This window comes from Stenella coeruleoalba (genome assembly GCF_951394435.1).
Source record: "Stenella coeruleoalba genome assembly, contig: scaffold_84, whole genome shotgun sequence".
Lineage (NCBI taxonomy): Eukaryota > Metazoa > Chordata > Mammalia > Artiodactyla > Delphinidae > Stenella > Stenella coeruleoalba.
The window spans coordinates 363,063-384,574 of NW_027646246.1; the positions used below are offsets into that span (position 1 = coordinate 363,063).

Consider the following 21,512-nt stretch of genomic DNA (forward strand, 5'->3'; position numbering starts at 1 on the left):
CCTGAAATCGGTTTCCTGCAATTCTGCCCCGCTTTCAAGTCCTCTTGGCAGCCTTACTTCAGTCTATTTCTGGACGATAGCTGTCATTTATAACTCTGCAAGTTTGTGAATTACAGTGCCCCTGAGCTCCTTTCTTCAACTCGCTTTCTTGTGACCTGGCCGAAACACTGCAGGATGGCTTCAGGCCCTAATCTGGTTCCGGCACTGCAGGCTGAGCCTTTGGTTAATTCCTCTTCCTGGTGGGAAATGAGAGTTAAATTTGCCCGTCCAGACACCTCCAGCTAGTCTCTCATTGGTTCTCGCTATTCCTGTTCATCTTCCGCAGAAATTGCAAACTGGGTCAAACAGGAGGTTAAAGGGACTGACTCTCCAAGACGGGAGAGTGTTAGTAAAGCGTCTGGAATATTGCACCCGAGTACCAGGGGAGGAAAACTGAGACATATTTGAACACGTCTCCCGATCACATGGTTGATCATACTCTAGGTTCCACATGCATGTTTTAGCTGAAGGAAGAATACCTTAAACCTCGGTAGTTGAAACCCGTGTAATGGGTACCCTGCAATATGACTTCAAAGGGTCTTCATTTGCTCACTGAACATCTCGAATCCTATCACTGCTGCGTTTATGCCCCTGTACACATGCTTGATTCTCTTTCGGAGACATAGCAATCCATAGGTTTTAAGATACTTACTAGTCAGGTACATTCTTAGGCGTTTAATATGGGGTGTTGAGTCCATTTCGTTGAGCAAGGAGTAGCTCTTGTCTATTCCATATTTGGCTTAAGGAACTTTATCTGTGCTCATTTCAATCTCTGGTTTTATGCAGCACCCCAACTCACCTTTCCCCTTAAGCAAGCATAAGTTGGTTTTCTAAATTTGAGACCCTGTTCTGTTTTGGAATTCAGTTCCTGTGTAGCCAAGTTTACATTCCGTGTATTACTGATATCTTATGATGTTTCTTTTTCTGTGTGACTTATTTCAGTTAGAATCATCGTACCTGAATCCACTCATTGTGCTGCTAAGGGCCTGATGACATAGATTTCATTGCTGAGTGATATTGCTTTGTACGTAAGTACCACAAGTTCTTTATCCATTTTTCACTTTCTGCGATGTTGAACTTGTACTGTAAACGAGGTTCTTGTAAACAGAGGCGTCCCAAACTTTGGGGTGGCTGTGTCTTTTTTATTTTAATTTCCCTAAGCTATAGGACCATAAGTGGAAGTGCCCTAGGCTCTGTTGCTTTGTTTTTTAGATGTTTCAGGAAACACCATACACTTCTCCTGAGTGTCTGTTGGCAATTTACATCCCGCCCATCAGCATAACAAGGCTCCCAGTTCTCCATGGCCTGTCCTGCCTTTCTGCATTTTACACTTTTTTCAGATGGCCCTTTTGACCGGGGGGAAGTGAGACTTCATTGTAGTGCAGATTTCCTTTGCAAGCTTGCTTGGTTGGCCAAAAAGGGCGTATGCGTTTTTTCCTGAATATATTCAGGAAAAAACGCATATGCCCTTTTTGGCCAATTGCATCATTGTGGACGTTCTGCCTCTTTTCCTATGCTTTCAATGCAATTCCAGTCTACCTCCTGAAATTGGTTTCCTGCAATTCTGCCCCGCTTTCAAGTCCTCTTGGCAGCCTTACTTCAGTATATTTTTGGACGATAGCTGTCATTTATAACTCTGCAGGTTTGTGAATTACAGTGCCCCTGAGCTCCTTTCTTCAACTCGCTTTCTTGTGACCTGGCCGCAACACCGCAGGATGGCTTCAGGCCCTAATCTGGTTCCGGCACGGCATGCTGAGCCTTTGGTTAATTCCTCTTCCTGGTGGGAAATGAGAGTTAAATTTGCCCGTCCAGACACCTCCAGCTAGTCTCTCATTGGTTCTCGCTATTCCTGTTCATCTTCCGCAGAAATTGCAAACTGGGCCAAACAGGAGGTTAAAGGGACTGACTCTCCAAGTCGGGAGAGTGTTAGTAAAGCGTCTGGAATGTTGCACCCGAGTACCAGGGTACGAAAACTGAGACATGTTTGAACATGTCTCCCGATCACATGGTTGATCATACTCTAGGTTCCACATGCATGTTTTAGCTGAAGGAAGAATACCTTAAACCTGGGTAGTAGAAAACCGTGGAATGGGTACCATGCAATATGACTTCAAAGGGTCTTCATTTGCTCACCGAACCTCTCCAATCCTATCACTGCTGCGTTTATGCCCCTGTGCACATGCTTGATTCTCTTTCGGAGACATAGCAATCCATAGGTTTTAAGATACTTACTAGTCAGGTACATTCTTAGGCGTTTAATATGCGGTGTTGAGTCCATTTCGTTGAGCAAGGAGTAGCTCTTGTCTATTCCATATTTGGCTTAAGGAACTTTATCTGTGCTCATTTCGATCTCTGGTTTTATGCAGCACCCCAACTCACCTTTACCCTTAATTAAGCATAAGTTGGTTTTCTAAATTTGAGACCCTGTTCTGTTCTGTAATTCATTTCCTGTGTAGCCAAGTTTATTGCGTGTATTACCGATATCTTATGATGTTTCTTTTTCTGTGTGACTTTTTTCAGTTAGAATCATCATACCTGAATCCACTCATTGTGCTGCTAAGGGCCTGATGACATAGATTTCATTGCTGAGTGATATTGCTTTGTAAGTAAATACCACAACTTCTTTATCCATTTTTCACTTTTTGCGATGTTGAACTTGTACTGTAAACGAGGTTCTTGTAAACAGAGGCGTCCCAAACTTTGGGGTGGCTGTGTCTTTTTGATTTTAATTTCCCTAAGCTATGGGACCATAAGTGGAAGTGCCCTAGGCTCTGTTGCTTTGTTTTTTAGATGTTTCAGGAAACACCATACACTTCTCCCGAGTGTCTGTTGGCAATTTACATCCCGCCCATCAGCATAACAAGGCTCCCAGTTCTCCATGGCCTGTCCTGCCTTTCTGGATTTTACACTTTTTTCAGATGGCCCTTTTGACCGGGGGGAAGTGAGACTTCATTGTAGTGCAGGTTTCCTTTGCAAGCTTGCTTGGTTGGCCAAAAAGGGCGTATGCGTTTTTTCCTGAATATATTCAGGAAAAAACGCATACGCCCTTTTTGGCCAAGTGCATCATTGTGGACGTTCTGCCTCTTTTCCTATGCTTTCAATGCAATTCCAGTCTACCTCCTGAAATCGGTTTCCTGCAATTCTGCCCCGCTTTCAAGTCCTCTTGACAGCCTTACTTCAGTCTATTTTTGGACGATAGCTGTCATTTATAACTCTGCAGGTTTGTGAATTACAGTGCCCCTGAGCTCCTTTCTTCAACTCGCTTTCTTGTGAGTTGGCCGCAACACCGCAGGATAGCTTCAGGCCCTAATCTGGTTCCGGCACGGCATGCTGAGTCTTTGGTTATTTCCTCTTCCTGGTGGGAAATGAGAGTTAAATTTGCCCGTCCAGACACCTCCAGCTAGTCTCGCATTGGTTCTCCCTATTCCTGTTCATCTTCCGCAGAAATTGCAAACTGGGCCAAACAGGAGGTTAAAGGCGCTGACTCTCCAAGTGGAGAGAGTGTTAGTAAAGCGTCTGGAATGTTGCACCCGAGTACCAGGGGAGGAAAACTGAGACATATTTAAACACGGCTGCCGTTCACACGGTTGATCATACTCTGGGTTCCTCATGCATGTTTTAGCTGAAGGAAGAATACCTTAAACCTGGAGAGTTGAGACCCGTGGAATGGGTACCATGCAATATGACTTCAGAGGTCTTCATTTGCTCACCGAACCTCTCCAATCCTATCACTGCTGCGTTTTTGTCCCTGTACACACGCTTGATTCTCTTTTGGAGACATAGCAATCCATAGGTTTTAAGATACTTACTAGTCAGGTACATTCTTAGGCGTTTAATATGCGGTGTTGAGTCCATTTCGTTGAGCAAGGAGTAGCTCTTGTCTATTCCATATTTGGCTTAAGGAACTTTATCTGTGCTCATTTCAATCTCTGGTTTTATGCAGCACCCCAACTCACCTTTACCCTTAAGCAAGCATAAGTTGGTTTTCTAAATTTGAGACCCTGTTCTGTTTTGGAATTCAGTTCCTGTGTAGCCAAGTTTACATTCCGTGTATTAGTGATATCTTATGATGTTTCTTTTTCTGTGTGACTTATTTCAGTTAGAATCATCATACCTGAATCCACTCATTGTGCTGCTAAGGGCCTGATGACATAGATTTCATTGCTGAGTGATATTGCTTTGTAAGTAAATACCACAACTTCTTTATCCATTTTTCACTTTCTGGGATGTTGAACTTCTACTGTAAACGAGGTTCTTGTAAACAGAGCCGTTCCAAACTTTGGGGTGGCTGTGTCTTTTGGATTTTAATTTCCCTAATCTATAGGACCATAAGTGGAAGTGCCCTAGGCTCTGTTGCTTTGTTTTTTAGATGTTTCAGGAAACACCATACACTTCTCCCGAGTGTCTGTTGGCAATTTACATCCCGCCCATCAGCATAACAAGGCTCCCAGTTCTCCATGGCCTGTCCTGCCTTTCTGGATTTTACACTTTTTTCAGATGGCCCTTTTGACCGGGGGGAAGTGAGACTTCATTGTAGTGCAGATTTCCTTTGCAAGCTTGCTTGGTTGGCCAAAAAGGGCGTATGCGTTTTTTCCTGAATATATTCAGGAAAAAACGCATACGCCCTTTTTGGCCAAGTGCATCATTGTGGACGTTCTGCCTCTTTTCCTATGCTTTCAATGCAATTCCAGTCTACCTCCTGAAATCGGTTTCCTGCAATTCTGCCCTGCTTTCAAGTCCTCTTGGCAGCCTTACTTCAGTATATTTTTGGACGATAGCTGTCATTTATAACTCTGCAGGTTTCTGCATTACAGTGTCCCCGAGCTCCTTTCTTCAACTGGCTTTCTTGTGAGCTGGCCGCAACACCGCAGGATGGCTTCAGGCCCTAATCTGGTTCAGGCACGGCACACTGAGCCTTTGGTTAATTCCTCTTCCTGGTGGGAAATGAGAGTTAAATTTGCCCGTCCAGACACCTCCAGCTAGTCTCTCATTGGTTCTCCCTATTCCTGTTCATCTTCCACAGAAATTGCAAACTGGGCCAAACAGGAGGTTAAAGGCGCTGACTCTCCAAGTGGGGAGAGTGTTAGTAAAGTGTCTGGAATGTTGAACCCGAGTACCAGGGGAGGAAAACTGAGACATATTTGAACACATCTCCCGTTCCCATGGTTCATCGTACTCTGGGTTCCACATGCATGTTTTAGCTGAAGGAAGAATACCTTAAACCTGGAGAGTTGAGACCCGTGGAATGGGTACCATGCAATATGAATTCAAAGGTCTTCATTTGCTCACCGAACCTCTCCAATCCTATCACTGCTGCGTTTATGTCCCTGTACACACGCTTGATTCTCTTTTGGAGACATAGCAATCCATAGGTTTTAAGATACTTACAAGTCAGGTACATTCTTAGGCGTTTAATATGGGGTGTTGAGTCCATTTCGTTGAGCAAGGAGTACCTCTTGTCTATTCCATAATGGCTTAAGGAACTTTATCTGTGCTCATTTCAATCTCTGATTTTATGCAGCACCCCAACTCACCTTTCCCCTTAAGCAAGCATAAGTTGGTTTTCTAAATTTGAGACCCTGTTCTGTTTTGGAATTCAGTTCCTGTGTAGCCAAGTTTACATTCCGTGTATTAGTGATATCTTATGATGTTTCTTTTTCTGTGTGACTTATTTCAGTTAGAATCATCGTACCTGAATCCACTCATTATGCTGCTACGGGCCTGATGACATAGATTTCATTGCTGAGTGATACTGCATTGTACGTAAGTACCACAAGTTCTTTATCCATTTTTCACTTTCTGTGATATTGAACTTGTACGGTAAACGAGGTTCTTGTAAACAGAGGCGTCCCAAACTTTGGGGTGGCTGTGTCTTTTTGATTTTAATTTCCCTAAGCTATAGGACCCTAAGTGGAAGTGCCCTAGGCTCTGTTGCTTTGTTTTTTAGATGTTTCAGGAAACACCATACACTTCTCCGGAGTGTCTGTTGGCAATTTACATCCCGCCCATCAGCATAACAAGGCTCCCAGTTCTCCATGCCCTGTCCTGCCTTTCTGGATTTTACACTTTTTTCAGATGGCTCTTTTGACCGGGGGGGAAGTGAGACTTCAATGTAGTGCAGATTTCCTTTGCAAGCTTGCTTGGTTGGCCAAAAAGGGCGTATGCGTTTTTTCCTGAATATATTCAGGAAAAAACGCATACGCCCTTTTTGACCAACTGCATCATTGTGGACGTTCTGCCTCTTTTCCTATGCTTTCAATGCAATTCCAGTCTACCTCCTGAAATCGGTTACCTGCAATTTTGCCCGGCTTTCAAGTCCTCTTGGCAGCCTTACTTCAGTATATTTTTGGACGATAGCTGTCATTTATAACTCTGCAGGTTTGTGAATTACAGTGCCCCTGTGCTCCTTTCTTCAACTCGCTTTTTTGTGACCTGGCCGCAACACAGCAGGATGGCTTCAAGGCCTAACCTGGTTCCCGCACGGCACGCTGAGCCTTTGGTTAATTCCTCTTCCTGGTGGGAAATGAGAGTTAAATTTGCCCGTCCAGACACCTCCAGCTAGTCTCTCATTGGTTCTCGCTATCCCTGTTCATCTTCCGCAGCAATTGCAAACTGGGCCAAACAGGAGGTTAAAGGGACTGACTCTCCAAGTAGGGAGAGTGTTAGTAAAGCGCCTGGAGTGTTGCACCCGAGTACCAGGGTACGAAAACTGAGACATATTTGAACAAGTCTCCCGATCACATGGTTGATCATACTCTAGGTTCCACATGCATGTTTTAGCTGAAGGAAGAATACCTTAAACCTGGAGTGTTGAGACCCGTGGAATGGGTACCATGCAATATGACTTCAAAGGGTCTTCATTTGCTCACCGAACCTCTCCAATCCTATCACTGCTGCGTTTATGCCCCTGTACACACGCTTGATTCTCTTTCGGAGACATAGCAATCCATAGGTTTTAAGATACTTACTAGTCAGGTACATTCTTAGGCGTTTAATATGCGGTGTTGAGTCCATTTCGTTGAGCAAGGAGTAGCTCTTGTCTATTCCATATTTGGCTTAAGGAACTTTATCTGTGCTCATTTCAATCTCTGGTTTTATGCAGCACCCCAACTCACCTTTCCCCTTAAGCAAGCATAAGTTGGTTTTCTAAATTTGAGACCCTGTTCTGTTTTGGAATTCAGTTCCTGTGTAGCCAAGTTTACATTCTGTGTGTTACTGATATCTTATGATGTTTCTTTTTCTGTATGACTTATTTCAGTTAGAATCATCGTACCTGAATCCACTCATTATGCTGCTACGGGCCTGATGACATAGATTTCATTGCTGAGTGATACTGCATTGTACGTAAGTACCACAAGTTCTTTATCCATTTTTCACTTTCTGTGATATTGAACTTGTACGGTAAACGAGGTTCTTGTAAACAGAGGCGTCCCAAACTTTGGGGTGGCTGTGTCTTTTTGATTTTAATTTCCCTAAGCTATAGGACCATAAGTGGAAGTGCCCTAGGCTCTGTTGCTTTGTTTTTTAGATGTTTCAGGAAACACCATACACTCCTCCGGAGTGTCTGTCGGCAATTTACATCCCGCCCATCAGCATAACAAGGCTCCCAGTTCTCCATGGCCTGTCCTGCCTTTCTGGATTTTACACTTTTTTCAGATGGCCCTTTTGACCGGGGGGGGGGGAAGTGAGACTTCTTTGTAGTGCAGATTTCCTTTGCAAGCTTGCTTGGTTGGCCAAAAAGGGCGTATGCGGTTTTTCCTGAATATATTCAGGAAAAAACGCATACGCCCTTTTTGGCCAAGTGCATCATTGTGGATGTTCTGCCTCTTTTCCTATGCTTTCAACGCAATTCCAGTCTACCTCCTGAAATCGGTTTCCTGCAATTCTGCCCCGCTTTCAAGTCCTCTTGGCAGCCTTACTTCAGTATATTTTTGGACGATAGCTGTCATTTATAACTCTGCAGGTTTGTGAATTACAGTGCCCCTGAGCTCCTTTCTTCAACTCACTATCATTTGAGCTGGCCGCAACACCGCAGGATGGCTTCAGGCCCTAATCTGATTCCGGCACGGCACGCTGAGCCTTTGGTTAATTCCTCTTCCTGGTGGGAAATGAGAGTTAAATTTGCCCGTCCAGACACCTCCAGCTAGTCTCTCATTGGTTCTCCCTATTCCTGTTCATCTTCCGCAGAAATTGCAAACTGGGCCAAACAGGAGTTTAAAGGCGCTGACTCTCCAAGTGGGGAGAGTGTTAGTAAAGCGTCTGGAATGTTGCACCCGAGTACCAGGGTACGAAAACTGAGACATATTTGAACACGTCTCCCGATCACATGGTTGATCATACTCTAGGTTCCACATGCATGTTTTAGCTGAAGGAAGAATACCTTAAACGTGGAGAGTTGAGACCCGTGGAATAGGTACCATGCAATATGACTTCAAAGGGTCTTCATTTGCTCACCGAACCTCTCCAATCTTATCACTGCTGCGTTTATGCCCCTGTACACATGCTTGATTCTCTTTCGGAGACATAGCAATCCATAGGTTTTAAGGTACTTACTAGTCAGGTACATTCTTAGGCGTTTAATATGCGGTGTTGAGTCCATTTCGTTGAGCAAGGAGTAGCTCTTGTCTTTTCCATATTTGGCTTAAGGAACTTTATCTGTGCTCATTTCAATCTCTGGTTTTATGCAGCACGCCAAATCACCTTTCCCCTTAAGCAAGCATAAGTTGGTTTTCTAAATTTGAGACCCTGTTCTGTTCTGTAATTCTGTTCCTGTGTAGCCAAGTTTACATTCCGTGTATTACTGATATCTTATGATGTTTCTTTTTCTGTGTGACTTATTTCAGTTAGAATCATCATACCTGAATCCACTCACTGTCTGCTAAGGGCCTGATGACATAGATTTCATTGCTCAGTGATATTGATTTGTAAGTAAATACCACAACTTCTTTATCCATTTTTCATTTTCTGCGATGTTGAACTTGTACTGTAAAAGAGGTTCTTGTAAACAGAGGCGTCCCAAACATTGGGGTGGCTGTGTCTTTTTGATTTTAATTTCTCTAAACTATAGGACCATAAGCGGAAGTGCCCTAGGCTCTGTTGCTTTGTTTTTTAGATGTTTCAGGAAACACCATACACTTCTGCCAAGTGGTTCTTGGCAATTTACATCCCGCCCATCAGCATAACAAGGCTCCCAGTTCTCCATGGCCTGTCCTGCCTTTCTGGATTATACACTTTTTTCAGATGGCCCTTTTGACCGGGGGGAAGTGAGACTTCATTGTAGTGCAGATTTCCTTTGCAAGCTTGCTTGGTTGGCCAAAAAGGGCGTATGCATTTTTTCCTGAATATATTCAGGAAAAAACGCATACGCCCTTTTTGGCCAAGTGCATCATTTGTGGACGTTCTGCCTCTTTTCCTATGCTTTCAATGCAATTCCAGTCTACCTCCTGAAATCGGGTTCCTGCAATTCTGCCCCACTTTCAAGTCCTCTTGGCAGCCTTACTTCAGTATATTTTTGGACGATAGCTGTCATTTATAACTCTGCAGGTTTGTGAATTACAGTGCCCCTGAGCTCCTTTCTTCAACTCGCTTTCTTGTGAGCTGGCCGCAACACCGCAGGATGGCTTCAGACCCTAATCTGGTTCCGGCACGGCACGCTGAGCCTTTGGTTATTTCCTCTTCCTGGTGGGAAATGAGAGTTAAATTTGCCCGTCCAGACACCTCCAGCTAGTCTCTCATTGGTTCTCCCTATTCCTGTTCATCTTCCGCAGAAATTGCAAACTGGGCCAAACAGGAGGTTAAAGGCGCTGACTCTCCAAGTGGGGAGAGTGTTAGTTAAGCATCTGGAATGTTGCACCCGAGTACCAGGCGAGGAACACTGAGACATATTTGAACACGTCTCCCATTCACACGGTTGATCGTACTCTGGGTTCCACATGCATGTTTTAGCTGAAGGAAGAATACCTTAAACCTGGAGAGTTGAGACCCGTGTAATGGATACCATGCAATATGACTTCAAAGGGTCTTCATTTGCTCACCGAACCTCTCCAATCCTATCACTGCTGCGTTTATGCCCCTGCACACATGCTTGATTCTCTTTCGGAGACATAGCAATCCATAGGTTTTAAGATACTTACTAGTCAGGTACATTCTTAGGCGTTTAATATGCGGTGTTGAGTCCATTTCGTTGAGCAAGGAGTAGCTCTTGTCTATTCCATATTTGGCTTAAGGAACTTTATCTGTGCTCATTTCAATCTCTGGTTTTATGCAGCTCCCCAACTCACCTTTCCCCTTAAGCAAGCATAAGTTGGTTTTCTAAATTTGAGACCCTGTTCTGTTTTGGAATTCAGTTCCTGTGTAGCCAAGTTTACATTCCGTGTATTACTGATATCTTATGATGTTTCTTTTTCTGTGTGACTTATTTCAGTTAGAATCATCGTACCTGAATCCACTCATTATGCTGCTACGGGCCTGATGACATAGATTTCATTGCTGAGTGATACTGCATTGTACGTAAGTACCACAAGTTCTTTATCCATTTTTCACTTTCTGCGATGTTGAATTTGTACGGTAAACGAGGTTCTTGTAAACAGAGGCGTCCCAAACTTTGGGGTGGCTGTGTCTTTTTGATTTTAATTTCCCTAAGCTATAGGACCATAAGTGGAAGTACCCTATGCTCTGTTGCTTTGTTTTTTAGATGTTTCAGGAAACACCATACACTTCTCCTGAGTGTGTGTTGGCAATTTACATCCCGCTCATCAGCATAACAAGGCTCCCAGTTCTCCATGGCCTGTCCAGCCTTTCTGGATTTTACACTTTTTTCAGATGGCCCTTTTGACTGGGGGGAAGTGAGACTTCATTGTAGTGCAGATTTCCTTTGCAAGCTTGCTTGGTTGGCCAAAAAGTGCGTATGCGTTTTTTCCTGAATATATTCAGGAAAAAACGCATATGCCCTTTTTGGCCAAGTACAGCATTGTGGACGTTCTGCCTCTTTTCCTATGCTTTCAATGCAATTCCAGTCTACCTCCTGAAATCGTTTTCCTGCAATTCTGCCCCGCTTTCAAGTCCTCTTGGCAGCCTTACTTCAGTCTATTTTTGGACGATAGCTGTCATTTATAACTCTGCAGGTTTGTGAATTACAGTGCCCCTGAGCTCCTTTCTTCAACTCGCTTTCTTGTGAGCTAGCCGCAACACCGCAGGATGGCTTCAGGCCCTAATCTGGTTCCAGCACGGCACGCTGAGCCTTTGGTTAATTCTTCTTCCTGTTGGGAAATGAGAGTTAAATTTGCCCGTCCAGACACCTCCAGCCAATCTCTCATTGGTTCTCGCTATTCCTGTTCATCTTCCGCAGAAATTGCAAACTGGGCCAAACAGGAGGTTAAAGGCGCTGACTCTCCAAGTGGGGAGAGTATTAGTAAAGCGTCTGGAATGTTGCACCCGAGTACCAGGGGAGGAAAACTGAGACATATTTGAACACGTCTCCCGATCACATGGTTGATCATACTCTGGGTTCCACATGCATGTTTTAGCTGAAGGAAGAATACCTTAAACCTGGAGAGTTGAGACCCGTGGAATGGGTACCATGCAATATGACTTCAAAGGGTCTTCATTTGCTCACCAAACCTCTCCAATCCTATCACTGCTGCGTTTATGCCCCTGTACACACGCTTGATTCTCTTTTGGAGACATAGCAATCCATAGGTTTTAAGATACTTACTAGTCAGGTACATTCTTAGGCGTTTAATATGCGGTGTTGAGTCCATTTTGTTGAGCAATGAGTAGCTCTTTTCTATTCCATATTTGGCTTAAAGAACTTTATCTGTGCTCATTTCAATCTCTGGTTTTATGCAGCACCCCAACTCACCTTTCCCCTTAAGCAAGCATAAGTTGGTTTTCTAAATTTGAGACCCTGTTCTGTTCTGTAATTCAGTTCCTGTGTAGCCAAGTTTACATTCCGTGTATTACTGATATCTTATGATGTTTCTTTTTCTCTGTGACTTATTTCAATTAGAATCATCATACCTGAATCCACTCATTGTGCTGCTAAGGGCCTGATGACATAGATTTCATTGCTGAGTGATATTGCTTTGTAAGTAAATACCACAACTTCTTTATCCATTTTTCACTTTCTGCGATGTTGAACTTGTTCTGTAAACGAGGTTCTTGTAAACAGAGCCGTTCCAAACTTTGGGGTGGCTGTGTCTTTTTGATTTTAATTTCCCTAAGCTATAGGACCATAAGTGGAAGTGCCCTTGGCTATGTTGCTTTGTTTTTTAGATGTTTCAGGAAACACCATACACTTCTCCTGTGTGTGTGCTGGCAATTTACATCCTGCCCATCAGCATAACAAGGCTCCCAGTTCTCCATGGCCTGTCCTGCCTTTCTGGATTTTACACTTTTTTCAGATGGCTCTTTTGACCGGGGGGAAGTGAGACTTCATTGTAGTGCAGATTTCCTTTGCAAACTTGCTTGGTTGGCCAAAAAGGGCGTATGCGTTTTTTTCTGGAATATATTCAGGAAAAAACGCATACGCCCTTTTTGGCCAAGTGCATAATTGTGGACTTTCTGCCTCTTTTCCTATGCTTTCAATGCAATTCCAGTCTACCTCCTGAAATCGGTTTCCTGCAATTCTGCCCCGCTTTCAAGTCCTCTTGGCAGCCTTACTTCAGTATATTTTTGGACGATAGCTGTCATTTATAACTCTGCAGGTTTGTGAATTACAGTGCCCCTGAGCTCCTTTCTTCAACTCGCTTTCTTTTGAGCTGACCTCAACACCGCAGGATGGCTTCAGGCCCTAATCTGGTTCCGGCACGGCACGCTGAGCCTTTGGTTATTTGCTCTTCCTGGTGGGAAATGTGAGTTAAATTTGCCCGTCCAGACACCTCCAGCTAGCCTCTCATTGGTTCTCCCTATTCCTGTTCATCTTCCGCAGAAATTGCAAACTGGGCCAAAGAGGAGGTTAAAGGCGCTGACTCTCCAAGTGGGGAGAGTGTTAGTAAAGCGTCTGGAATGTTGCACCGAAGTACCAGGGGAGGAAAACTGAGACATATTTGAACACGTCTCCCGATCACATGGTTGATCATACTCTAGGTTCCACATGCATGTTTTAGCTGAAGGAAGAATACCTTAAACCTGGGTAGTTGAAACCCGTGGAATGGGTACCATGCAATATGACTTCAAAGGGTCTTCATTTGCTCACCGAACCTCTCCAATCCTAACACTGCTGCGTTTATGCCCCTGTACACACGTTTGATTCTCTTTTGGAGACATAGCAATCCATAGGTTTTAAGATAGTTACTAGTCAGGTACATTCTTAGGCGTTTAATATGGGGTGTTGAGTGCATTTCGTTGAGCAAGAAGTAGCTCTTGTCTATTCCATATTTGGCTTAAGGAACTTTATCTGTGCTCATTTCAATCTCTGGTTTTATGCAGCACCCCAACTCACCTTTCCCCTTAAGCAAGCATAAGTTGGTTTTCTAAATTTGAGACCCTGTTCTGTTCTGTAATTCAGTTCCTGTGTAGCCAAGTTTACATTCCGTGTATTAGTGATATCTTATGATGTTTCTTTTTCTGTGTGACTTATTTCAGTTAGAATCATCATACCTGAATCCATTCATTGTGCTGCTAAGGGCCTGATGACATACATATCATTGCTGAGTGATACTGCATTGTATGTAAGTACCACAAGTTCTTTATCCATTTTTCACTTTCTGTGATATTGAACTTGTACTGTAAACGAGGTTCTTGTAAACAGAGGTGTCCCAAGCTTTGGGGACGCTGTGTCTTTTTGATTTTAATTTCCCTAAGCTATAGGACCATAAGTGGAAGTGCCCTAGGCTCTGTTGCTTTGTTTTTTAGATGTTTCAGGAAACACCATACACTTATCCCGAGTGTCTGTTGGCAATTTACATCCCGCCCATCAGCATAACAAGGCTCCCAGTTCTCCATGGCCTGTCCTGCCTTTCTGGATTTTACACTTTTTTCAGATGGCCCTTTTGACCTGGGGGAAGTGAGACTTCATTGTAGTGCAGATTTCCTTTGCAAGCTTGCTTGGTTGGCCAAAAAGGGCGTATGCGTTTTTTCCTGAATATATTCAGGAAAAAACGCATACGCCCTTTTTGGCCAAGTGCATCATTGTGGACGCTCTGCCTCTTTTCCTATGCTTTCAATGCAATTCCAGTCTACCTCCTGAAATCGGTTTCCTGCAATTCTGCCCCGCTTTCAAGTCCTCTTGGCAGCCTTACTTCAGTATATTTTTGGACGATAGCTGTCATTTATAACTCTGCAGGTTTGTGAATTACAGTGCCCCTGAGCTCCTTTCTTCAACTCGCTTTCTTGTGAGCTGGCCGCAACACCGCAGGATGGCTTCAGGCCCTAATCTGGTTCCGGCACGGCACGCTGAGCCTTTGGTTATTTCCTCTTCCTGGTGGGAAATGAGAGTTAAATTTGCCCGTCCAGACACCTCCAGCTAGTCTCTCATTGGTTCTCCCTATTCCTGTTCATCTTCCGCAGAAATTGCAATCTGGGCCAAACAGGAGGTTAAAGACGCTGACTTTCCAAGAGGGAAGAGTGTTAGTAAAGCGTCTGGAATGTTGCACCCGAGTACCAGGGGAGGAAAACTGAGACATATTTGAACACGTCTCCCGTTCACACGGTTGATCATACTCTGAGTTCCACATGCATGTTTTAGCTGAAGGAAGAATACCTTAAACCTGGAGAGTTGAGACCCGTGGAATGGGTACCATGCAATATGACTTCAAAGGGTCTTCATTTGCTCACCGAACCTCTCCAATCCTATCACTGCTGCGTTTATGCCCGTGTACACACGCTTGATTCTCTTTTGGAGACATAGCAATCCATAGGTTTTAAGATACTTACTAGTCAGGTACATTCTTAGGCGTTTAATATGGGGTGTTGAGTCCATTTCGTTGAGCAAGGAGTAGCTCTTGTCTATTCCATATTTGGCATAAGGAACTTTATCTGTGCTCATTTCAATCTCTGGTTTTATGCAGCACCACAACTCACCTTTCCCCTTAAGCAAGCATAAGTTGGTTTTCTAAATTTGAGACCCTGTTCTGTTCTCTAATTCAGTTCCTGTGTAGCCAAGTTTACATTCCGTGTATTAGTGATGTCTTATGATGTTTCTTTTTCTGTGTGACTTATTTCAGTTAGAATCATCGTACCTGAATCCACTCATTATGCTGCTACGGGCCTGATGACATAGATTTCATTGCTGAGTGATACTGCATTGTACGTATCTACCACAAGTTCTTTATCCATTTTTCACTTTCTGTGATATTGAACTTGTACAGTAAACGAGGTTCTTGTAAACAGAGCCGTCCCAAACTTTGGGGTGGCTGTGTCTTTTTGATTTTAATTTCCCTAAGCTATAGGACCATAAGTGGAAGTGCCCTAGGCTCTGTTGCTTTGTTTTTTAGATGTTTCAGGAAACACCATACACTTCTCCCGAGTGTCTGTTGGCAATTTACATCCCGCCCATCAGCATAACAAGGCTCCCAGTTCTCCATGGCCTGTCCTGCCTTTCATTATTTTACACTTTTTTCAGATGGCCCTTTTTACCGGGGGGAAGTGAGACTTCATTTTAGTGCCGATTTCCTTTGCAAGCTTGCTTGGTTGGCCAAAAAGGGCGTATGCGTTTTTTCCTGAGGAAAAAAGGCATACGCCCTTTTTGGCCAAGTGCATCATTGTGGACGTTCTGCCTCTTTTCCTATGCTTTCACTGCAATTCCAGTCTACCTCCTGAAATCGGTTTCCTGCAATTCTGCCCCGCTTTCAAGTCCTCTTGGCAGCCTTACTTCAGTATATTTTTGGACGATAGCTGTCATTTATAACTCTGCAGGTTTGTGAATTACAGTGCCCCTGAGTTCCTTTCTTCAACTCGCTTTCTTTTGAGCTGACCGCAACACTGCAGGATGGCTTCAGGCCCTAATCTGGTTCCGGCACGGCACACTGAGCCTTTGGTTAATTGCTCTTCCTGGTGGGAAATGAGAGTTAAATTTGCCCGTCCAGACACCTCCAGCTAGTCTCTCATTGGTTCTCCCTATTCCTGTTCATCTTCCGCAGAAATTGCAAACTGGGCCAAACAGGAGGTTAAAGGCGCTGACTTTCCAAGTGGGGAGAGTGTTAGTAAAGCGTCTGGAATGTTGCACCCGAGTACAAGGGGAGGAAAACTGAGACATATTTGAACACGTCTCCCGTTCACACGGTTGATCATACTCTGGGTTCCACATGCATGTTTTAGCTGAAGGAAGAATACCTTAAACCTGGAGAGTTGAGACCCGTGGAATGTGTACCATGCAATATGACTTCAAAGGGTCTTCATTTGCTCACCGAACCGCTCCAATCCTATCACTGCTGCGTTTATGCCCCTGTACACACGCTTGATTCTCTTTTGGAGACATAGCAATCCATAGGTTTTAAGATACTTACTAGTCAGGTACATTCTTAGGCGTTTAATATGCGGTGTTGAGTCCATTTCGTTGAGCAAGGAGTAGCTCTTGTCTATTCCATATTTCGCTTAAGGAACTTTATCTGTGCTCATTTCAATCTGTGGTTTTATGCAGCACCCCAACTCACCTTTCCCCTTAAGCAAGCATAAGTTGGTTTTCTAAATTTGAGACCCTGTTCTGTTTTGGAATTCAGTTCCTGTGTAGCCAAGTTTACATTCCGTGTATTACAGATATCTTATGATGTTTCTTTTTCTGTGTGACTTATTTCAGTTAGAATCATCGTACCTGAATCCACTCATTATGCTGCTACGGGCCTGATGACATAGATTTCATTGCTGAGTGATATTGCTTTGTAAGCAAATACCACAAGTTCTTTATCCATTTTTCACTTTCTGCGATGTTGAACTTGTACTGTAAACGAGGTTCTTGTAAACAGAGGTGTCCCAAGCTTTGGGGACGCTGTGTCTTTTTGATTTTAATTTCCCTAAGCTATAGGACCATAAGTGGAAGTGCCCTAGGCTCTGTTGCTTTGTTTTTTAGATGTTTCAGGAAACACCATACACTTCTCCTGAGTGTCTGTTGGCAATTTACATCCCGCCCATCAGCATAACAAGGCTCCCAGTTCTCCATGGCCTGTCCTGCCTTTCTGGATTTTACACTTTTTTCAGATGGCCCTTTTGACCTGGGGGAAGTGAGACTTCATTGTAGTGCAGATTTCCTTTGCAAGCTTGCTTGGTTGGCCAAAAAGGGCGTATGCGTTTTTTCCTGAATATATTCAGGAAAAAACGCATACGCCCTTTTTGGCCAAGTGCATCATTGTGGACGCTCTGCCTCTTTTCCTATGCTTTCAATGCAATTCCAGTCTACCTCCTGAAATCGGTTTCCTGCAATTCTGCCCCGCTTTCAAGTCCTCTTGGCAGCCTTACTTCAGTATATTTTTGGACGATAGCTGTCATTTATAACTCTGCAGGTTTGTGAATTACAGTGCCCCTGAGCTCCTTTCTTCAACTCGCTTTCTTGTGAGCTGGCCGCAACACCGCAGGATGGCTTCAGGCCCTAATCTGGTTCCGGCACGGCACGCTGAGCCTTTGGTTATTTCCTCTTCCTGGTGGGAAATGAGAGTTAAATTTGCCCGTCCAGACACCTCCAGCTAGTCTCTCATTGGTTCTCCCTATTCCTGTTCATCTTCCGCAGAAATTGCAATCTGGGCCAAACAGGAGGTTAAAGACGCTGACTTTCCAAGAGGGAAGAGTGTTAGTAAAGCGTCTGGAATGTTGCACCCGAGTACAAGGGGAGGAAAAGTGAGACATATTTGAACACGTCTCCCGTTCACACGGTTGATCATACTCTGAGTTCCACATGCATGTTTTAGCTGAAGGAAGAATACCTTAAACCTGGAGAGTTGAGACCCGTGGAATGGGTACCATGCAATATGACTTCAAAGGGTCTTCATTTGCTCACCGAACCTCTCCAATCCTATCACTGCTGCGTTTATGCCCGTGTACACACGCTTGATTCTCTTTTGGAGACATAGCAATCCATAGGTTTTAAGATACTTACTAGTCAGGTACATTCTTAGGCGTTTAATATGGGGTGTTGAGTCCATTTCGTTGAGCAAGGAGTAGCTCTTGTCTATTCCATATTTGGCATAAGGAACTTTATCTGTGCTCATTTCAATCTCTGGTTTTATGCAGCACCACAACTCACCTTTCCCCTTAAGCAAGCATAAGTTGGTTTTCTAAATTTGAGACCCTGTTCTGTTCTCTAATTCAGTTCCTGTGTAGCCAAGTTTACATTCCGTGTATTAGTGATGTCTTATGATGTTTCTTTTTCTGTGTGACTTATTTCAGTTAGAATCATCGTACCTGAATCCACTCATTATGCTGCTACGGGCCTGATGACATAGATTTCATTGCTGAGTGATACTGCATTGTACGTATCTACCACAAGTTCTTTATCCATTTTTCACTTTCTGTGATATTGAACTTGTACAGTAAACGAGGTTCTTGTAAACAGAGGCGCCCCAAACTTTGGGGTGGCTGTGTCTTTTTGATTTTAATTTCCCTAAGCTATAGGACCATAAGTGGAAGTGCCCTAGGCTCTGTTGCTTTGTTTTTTAGATGTTTCAAAAACACCATACACTTCTCCCGAATGTCTGTTGGCAATTGACATCCCGCCCATCAGCATAACAAGGCTCCCAGTTCTCCATGGCCTGTCCTGCCTTTCTGGATTTTACACTTTTTTCAGATGGCCCTTTTGACCTGGGGGAAGTGAGACTTCATTGTAGTGCAGATTTCCTTTGCAAGCTTGCTTGGTTGGCCAAAAAGGGCGTATACGTTTTTTCCTGAATATATTCAGGAAAAAACGCATACGCCCTTTTTGGCCAAGTGCATCATTGTGGGCGCTCTGCCTCTTTTCCTATGCTTTCAATGCAATTCCAGTCTACCTCCTGAAATCGGTTTCCTGCAATTCTGCCCCGCTTTCAAGTCCTCTTGGCAGCCTTACTTCAGTATATTTTTGGACGATAGCTGTCATTTATAACTCTGCAGGTTTGTGAATTACAGTTCCCCTGAGCTCCTTTCTTCAACTCGCTTTCTTTTGAGCTGGCCGCAACACCGCAGGATGGCTTCAGGCCCTAATCTGGTTCCGGCACGGCACGCTGAGCCTTTGGTTAATTGTTCTTCCTGGTGGGAAATGAGAGTTAAATTTGCCCGTCCAGACACCTCCAGCTAGTCTCTCATTGGTTCTCGCTATTCCTGTTCATCTTCCACAAAAATTGCAAACTGGGCCAAACAGGAGGTTAAAGGCGCTGACTCTCCAAGTGGGGAGAGTGTTAGTAAAGCGTCTGGAATGTTGCACCCGAGTACCAGGGTACGAAAACTGAGACATATTTGAACATGTCTCCCGATCACATGGTTGATCATACTCTAGGTTCCACATGCATGTTTTAGCTGAAGGAAGAATACCTTAAACCTGGAGTGTTGAGACCCGTGGAATGGGTACCATGCAATATGACTTCAAAGGGTCTTCATTTGCTCACCGAACCTCTCCAATCCTATCACTGCTGCGTTTATGCCCGTGTACACACGCTTGATTCTCTTTTGGAGACATAGCAATCCATAGGTTTTAAGATACTTACTAGTCAGGTACATTCTTAGGCGTTTAATATGGGGTGTTGAGTCCATTTCATTGAGGAAGGAGTAGCTCTTGTCTATTCCATATTTGGCTTAAGGAACTTTATCTGTGCTCATTTCAATCTCTGGTTTTATGCAGCACCCCAACTCACCTTTCCCCTTAAGCAAGCATAAGTTGGTTTTCTAAATTTAAGACCCTGTTCTGTTTTGGAATTCAGTTCCTGTGTAACCAAGTTTACATTCCGTGTATTAGTGATATCTTATGATGTTTCTTTTTCTGTGTTACTTATTTCAGTTAGAATCATCGTACCTGAATCCACTCATTGTGCTCCTAAGGGCCTGATGACATAGATTTCATTGCTGAGTGATACTGCATTGTACGTAAGTACCACAAGTTCTTTATCCATTTTTCACTTTCTGTGATATTGAACTTGTATGGTAAACGAGGTTCTTTTAAACAGAGGTGTCCCAAACTTTGGGGTGGCTGTGTCTTTTTGATTTTAATTTCCCTAAGTTATAGGACCATAAGTGGAAGTGCCCTAGGCTCTGTTGCTTTGTTTTTTAGATGTTTCAGGAAACAACATACACTTCTCCCGAGTGTCTGTTGGTAATTTACATCCCGCCCATCAGCATAACAAGGCTCCCAGTTCTCCATGGCCTGTCCTGCCTTTCTGGATTTTACACTTTTTTCAGATGGCCCTTTTGACCATGGGGAAGTGAGACTTCATTGTAGTGCAGATTTCCTTTGCAAGCTTGCTTAGTTGGCCAAAAAGGGCGTATGCGTTTTTTCCTGAATATATTCAGGAGAAAACGCATACGCCCTTTTTGGCCAAGTGCATCATTGTGGACGCTCTGCCCCTTTTCCTATGCTTTCAATGCAATTCCAGTCTACCTCCTGAAATCGGTTTCCTGCAATTCTGCCCCGCTTTCAAGTCCTCTTGGCAGCCTTACTTCAGTATATTTTTGGACGATAGCTGTCATTTATAACTCTGCAGGTTTGTGAATTACAGTGTCCCTGAGATCCTTTCTTCAACTCGGTTTCTTGTGACCTGGCCGCAACACCGCAGGATTGCTTCAGGCCCTAATCTGGTTCCGGCACGGCACGCTGAGCCTTTGGTTAATTCCTCTTCCTGGTGGGAAATGAGAGTTAAATTTGCCCGTCCAGACACCTCCAGCTAGTCTCTCATTGGTTCTCGCTATTCCTGTTCATCTTCCGCAGAAATTGCAAACTGGGCCAAACAGGAGGTTAAAGGGACTGACTCTCCATGTCGGGAGAGTGTTAGTAAAGCGTCTGGAATGTTGCACCCGAGTACCAGGGTACGAAAACTGAGACATATTTGAACACGTCTCCCGATCACATGGTTGATCATACTCTAGGTTCCACATGCATGTTTTAGCTGAAGGAAGAATACATTAAACCTGGAGAGTTGAAACCCGTGGAATGGGTACCATGCAATATGACTTCAAAGGGTCTTCATTTGCTCACCGAACCTCTCCAATCCTATCACTGCTGCGTTTATGCCCCTGTACACATGCTTGATTCTCTTTCGGAGACATAGCAATCCATAGGTTTTAAGATACTTACTAGTCAGGTACATTCTTAGGCGTTTAATATGGGGTGTTGAGTCCATTTCGTTGAGCAAGGAGTAGCTCTTGTCTATTCCATATTTGGCTTAAGGAACTTTATCTGTGCTCATTTCAATCTCTGGTTTTATGCAGCACCCCAACTCACCTTTCCCCTTAAGCAAGCATAAGTTGGTTTTCTAAATTTGAGACCCTGTTCTGTTCTGTAATTCAGTTCCTCTGTAGCCAAGTTTACATTCCGTGTATTACTGATATCTTATGATGTTTCTTTTTCTGTGTGACTTATTTCA

At 43.8% G+C, this 21,512-nt stretch overlaps 1 long non-coding RNA gene across 8 annotated transcripts in view; it reads left to right on the top strand.

The window, feature by feature from the left end:
• The window catches only part of LOC307181240, a 1,005,010-nt gene that overhangs the window by 264,970 nt on the left and 718,528 nt on the right, over positions 1-21,512 (top strand). The window contains exon 1 of one of the 8 annotated variants that reach the window (XR_013826204.1): positions 8,569-8,967. The exons of the other annotated variants lie outside the window; for them this stretch is intronic. This is a non-coding gene — a long non-coding RNA (uncharacterized lncRNA). Of the gene's footprint in view, positions 1-8,568; positions 8,968-21,512 lie in introns of those variants that run through there. 8 annotated transcript variants of the gene reach the window in all.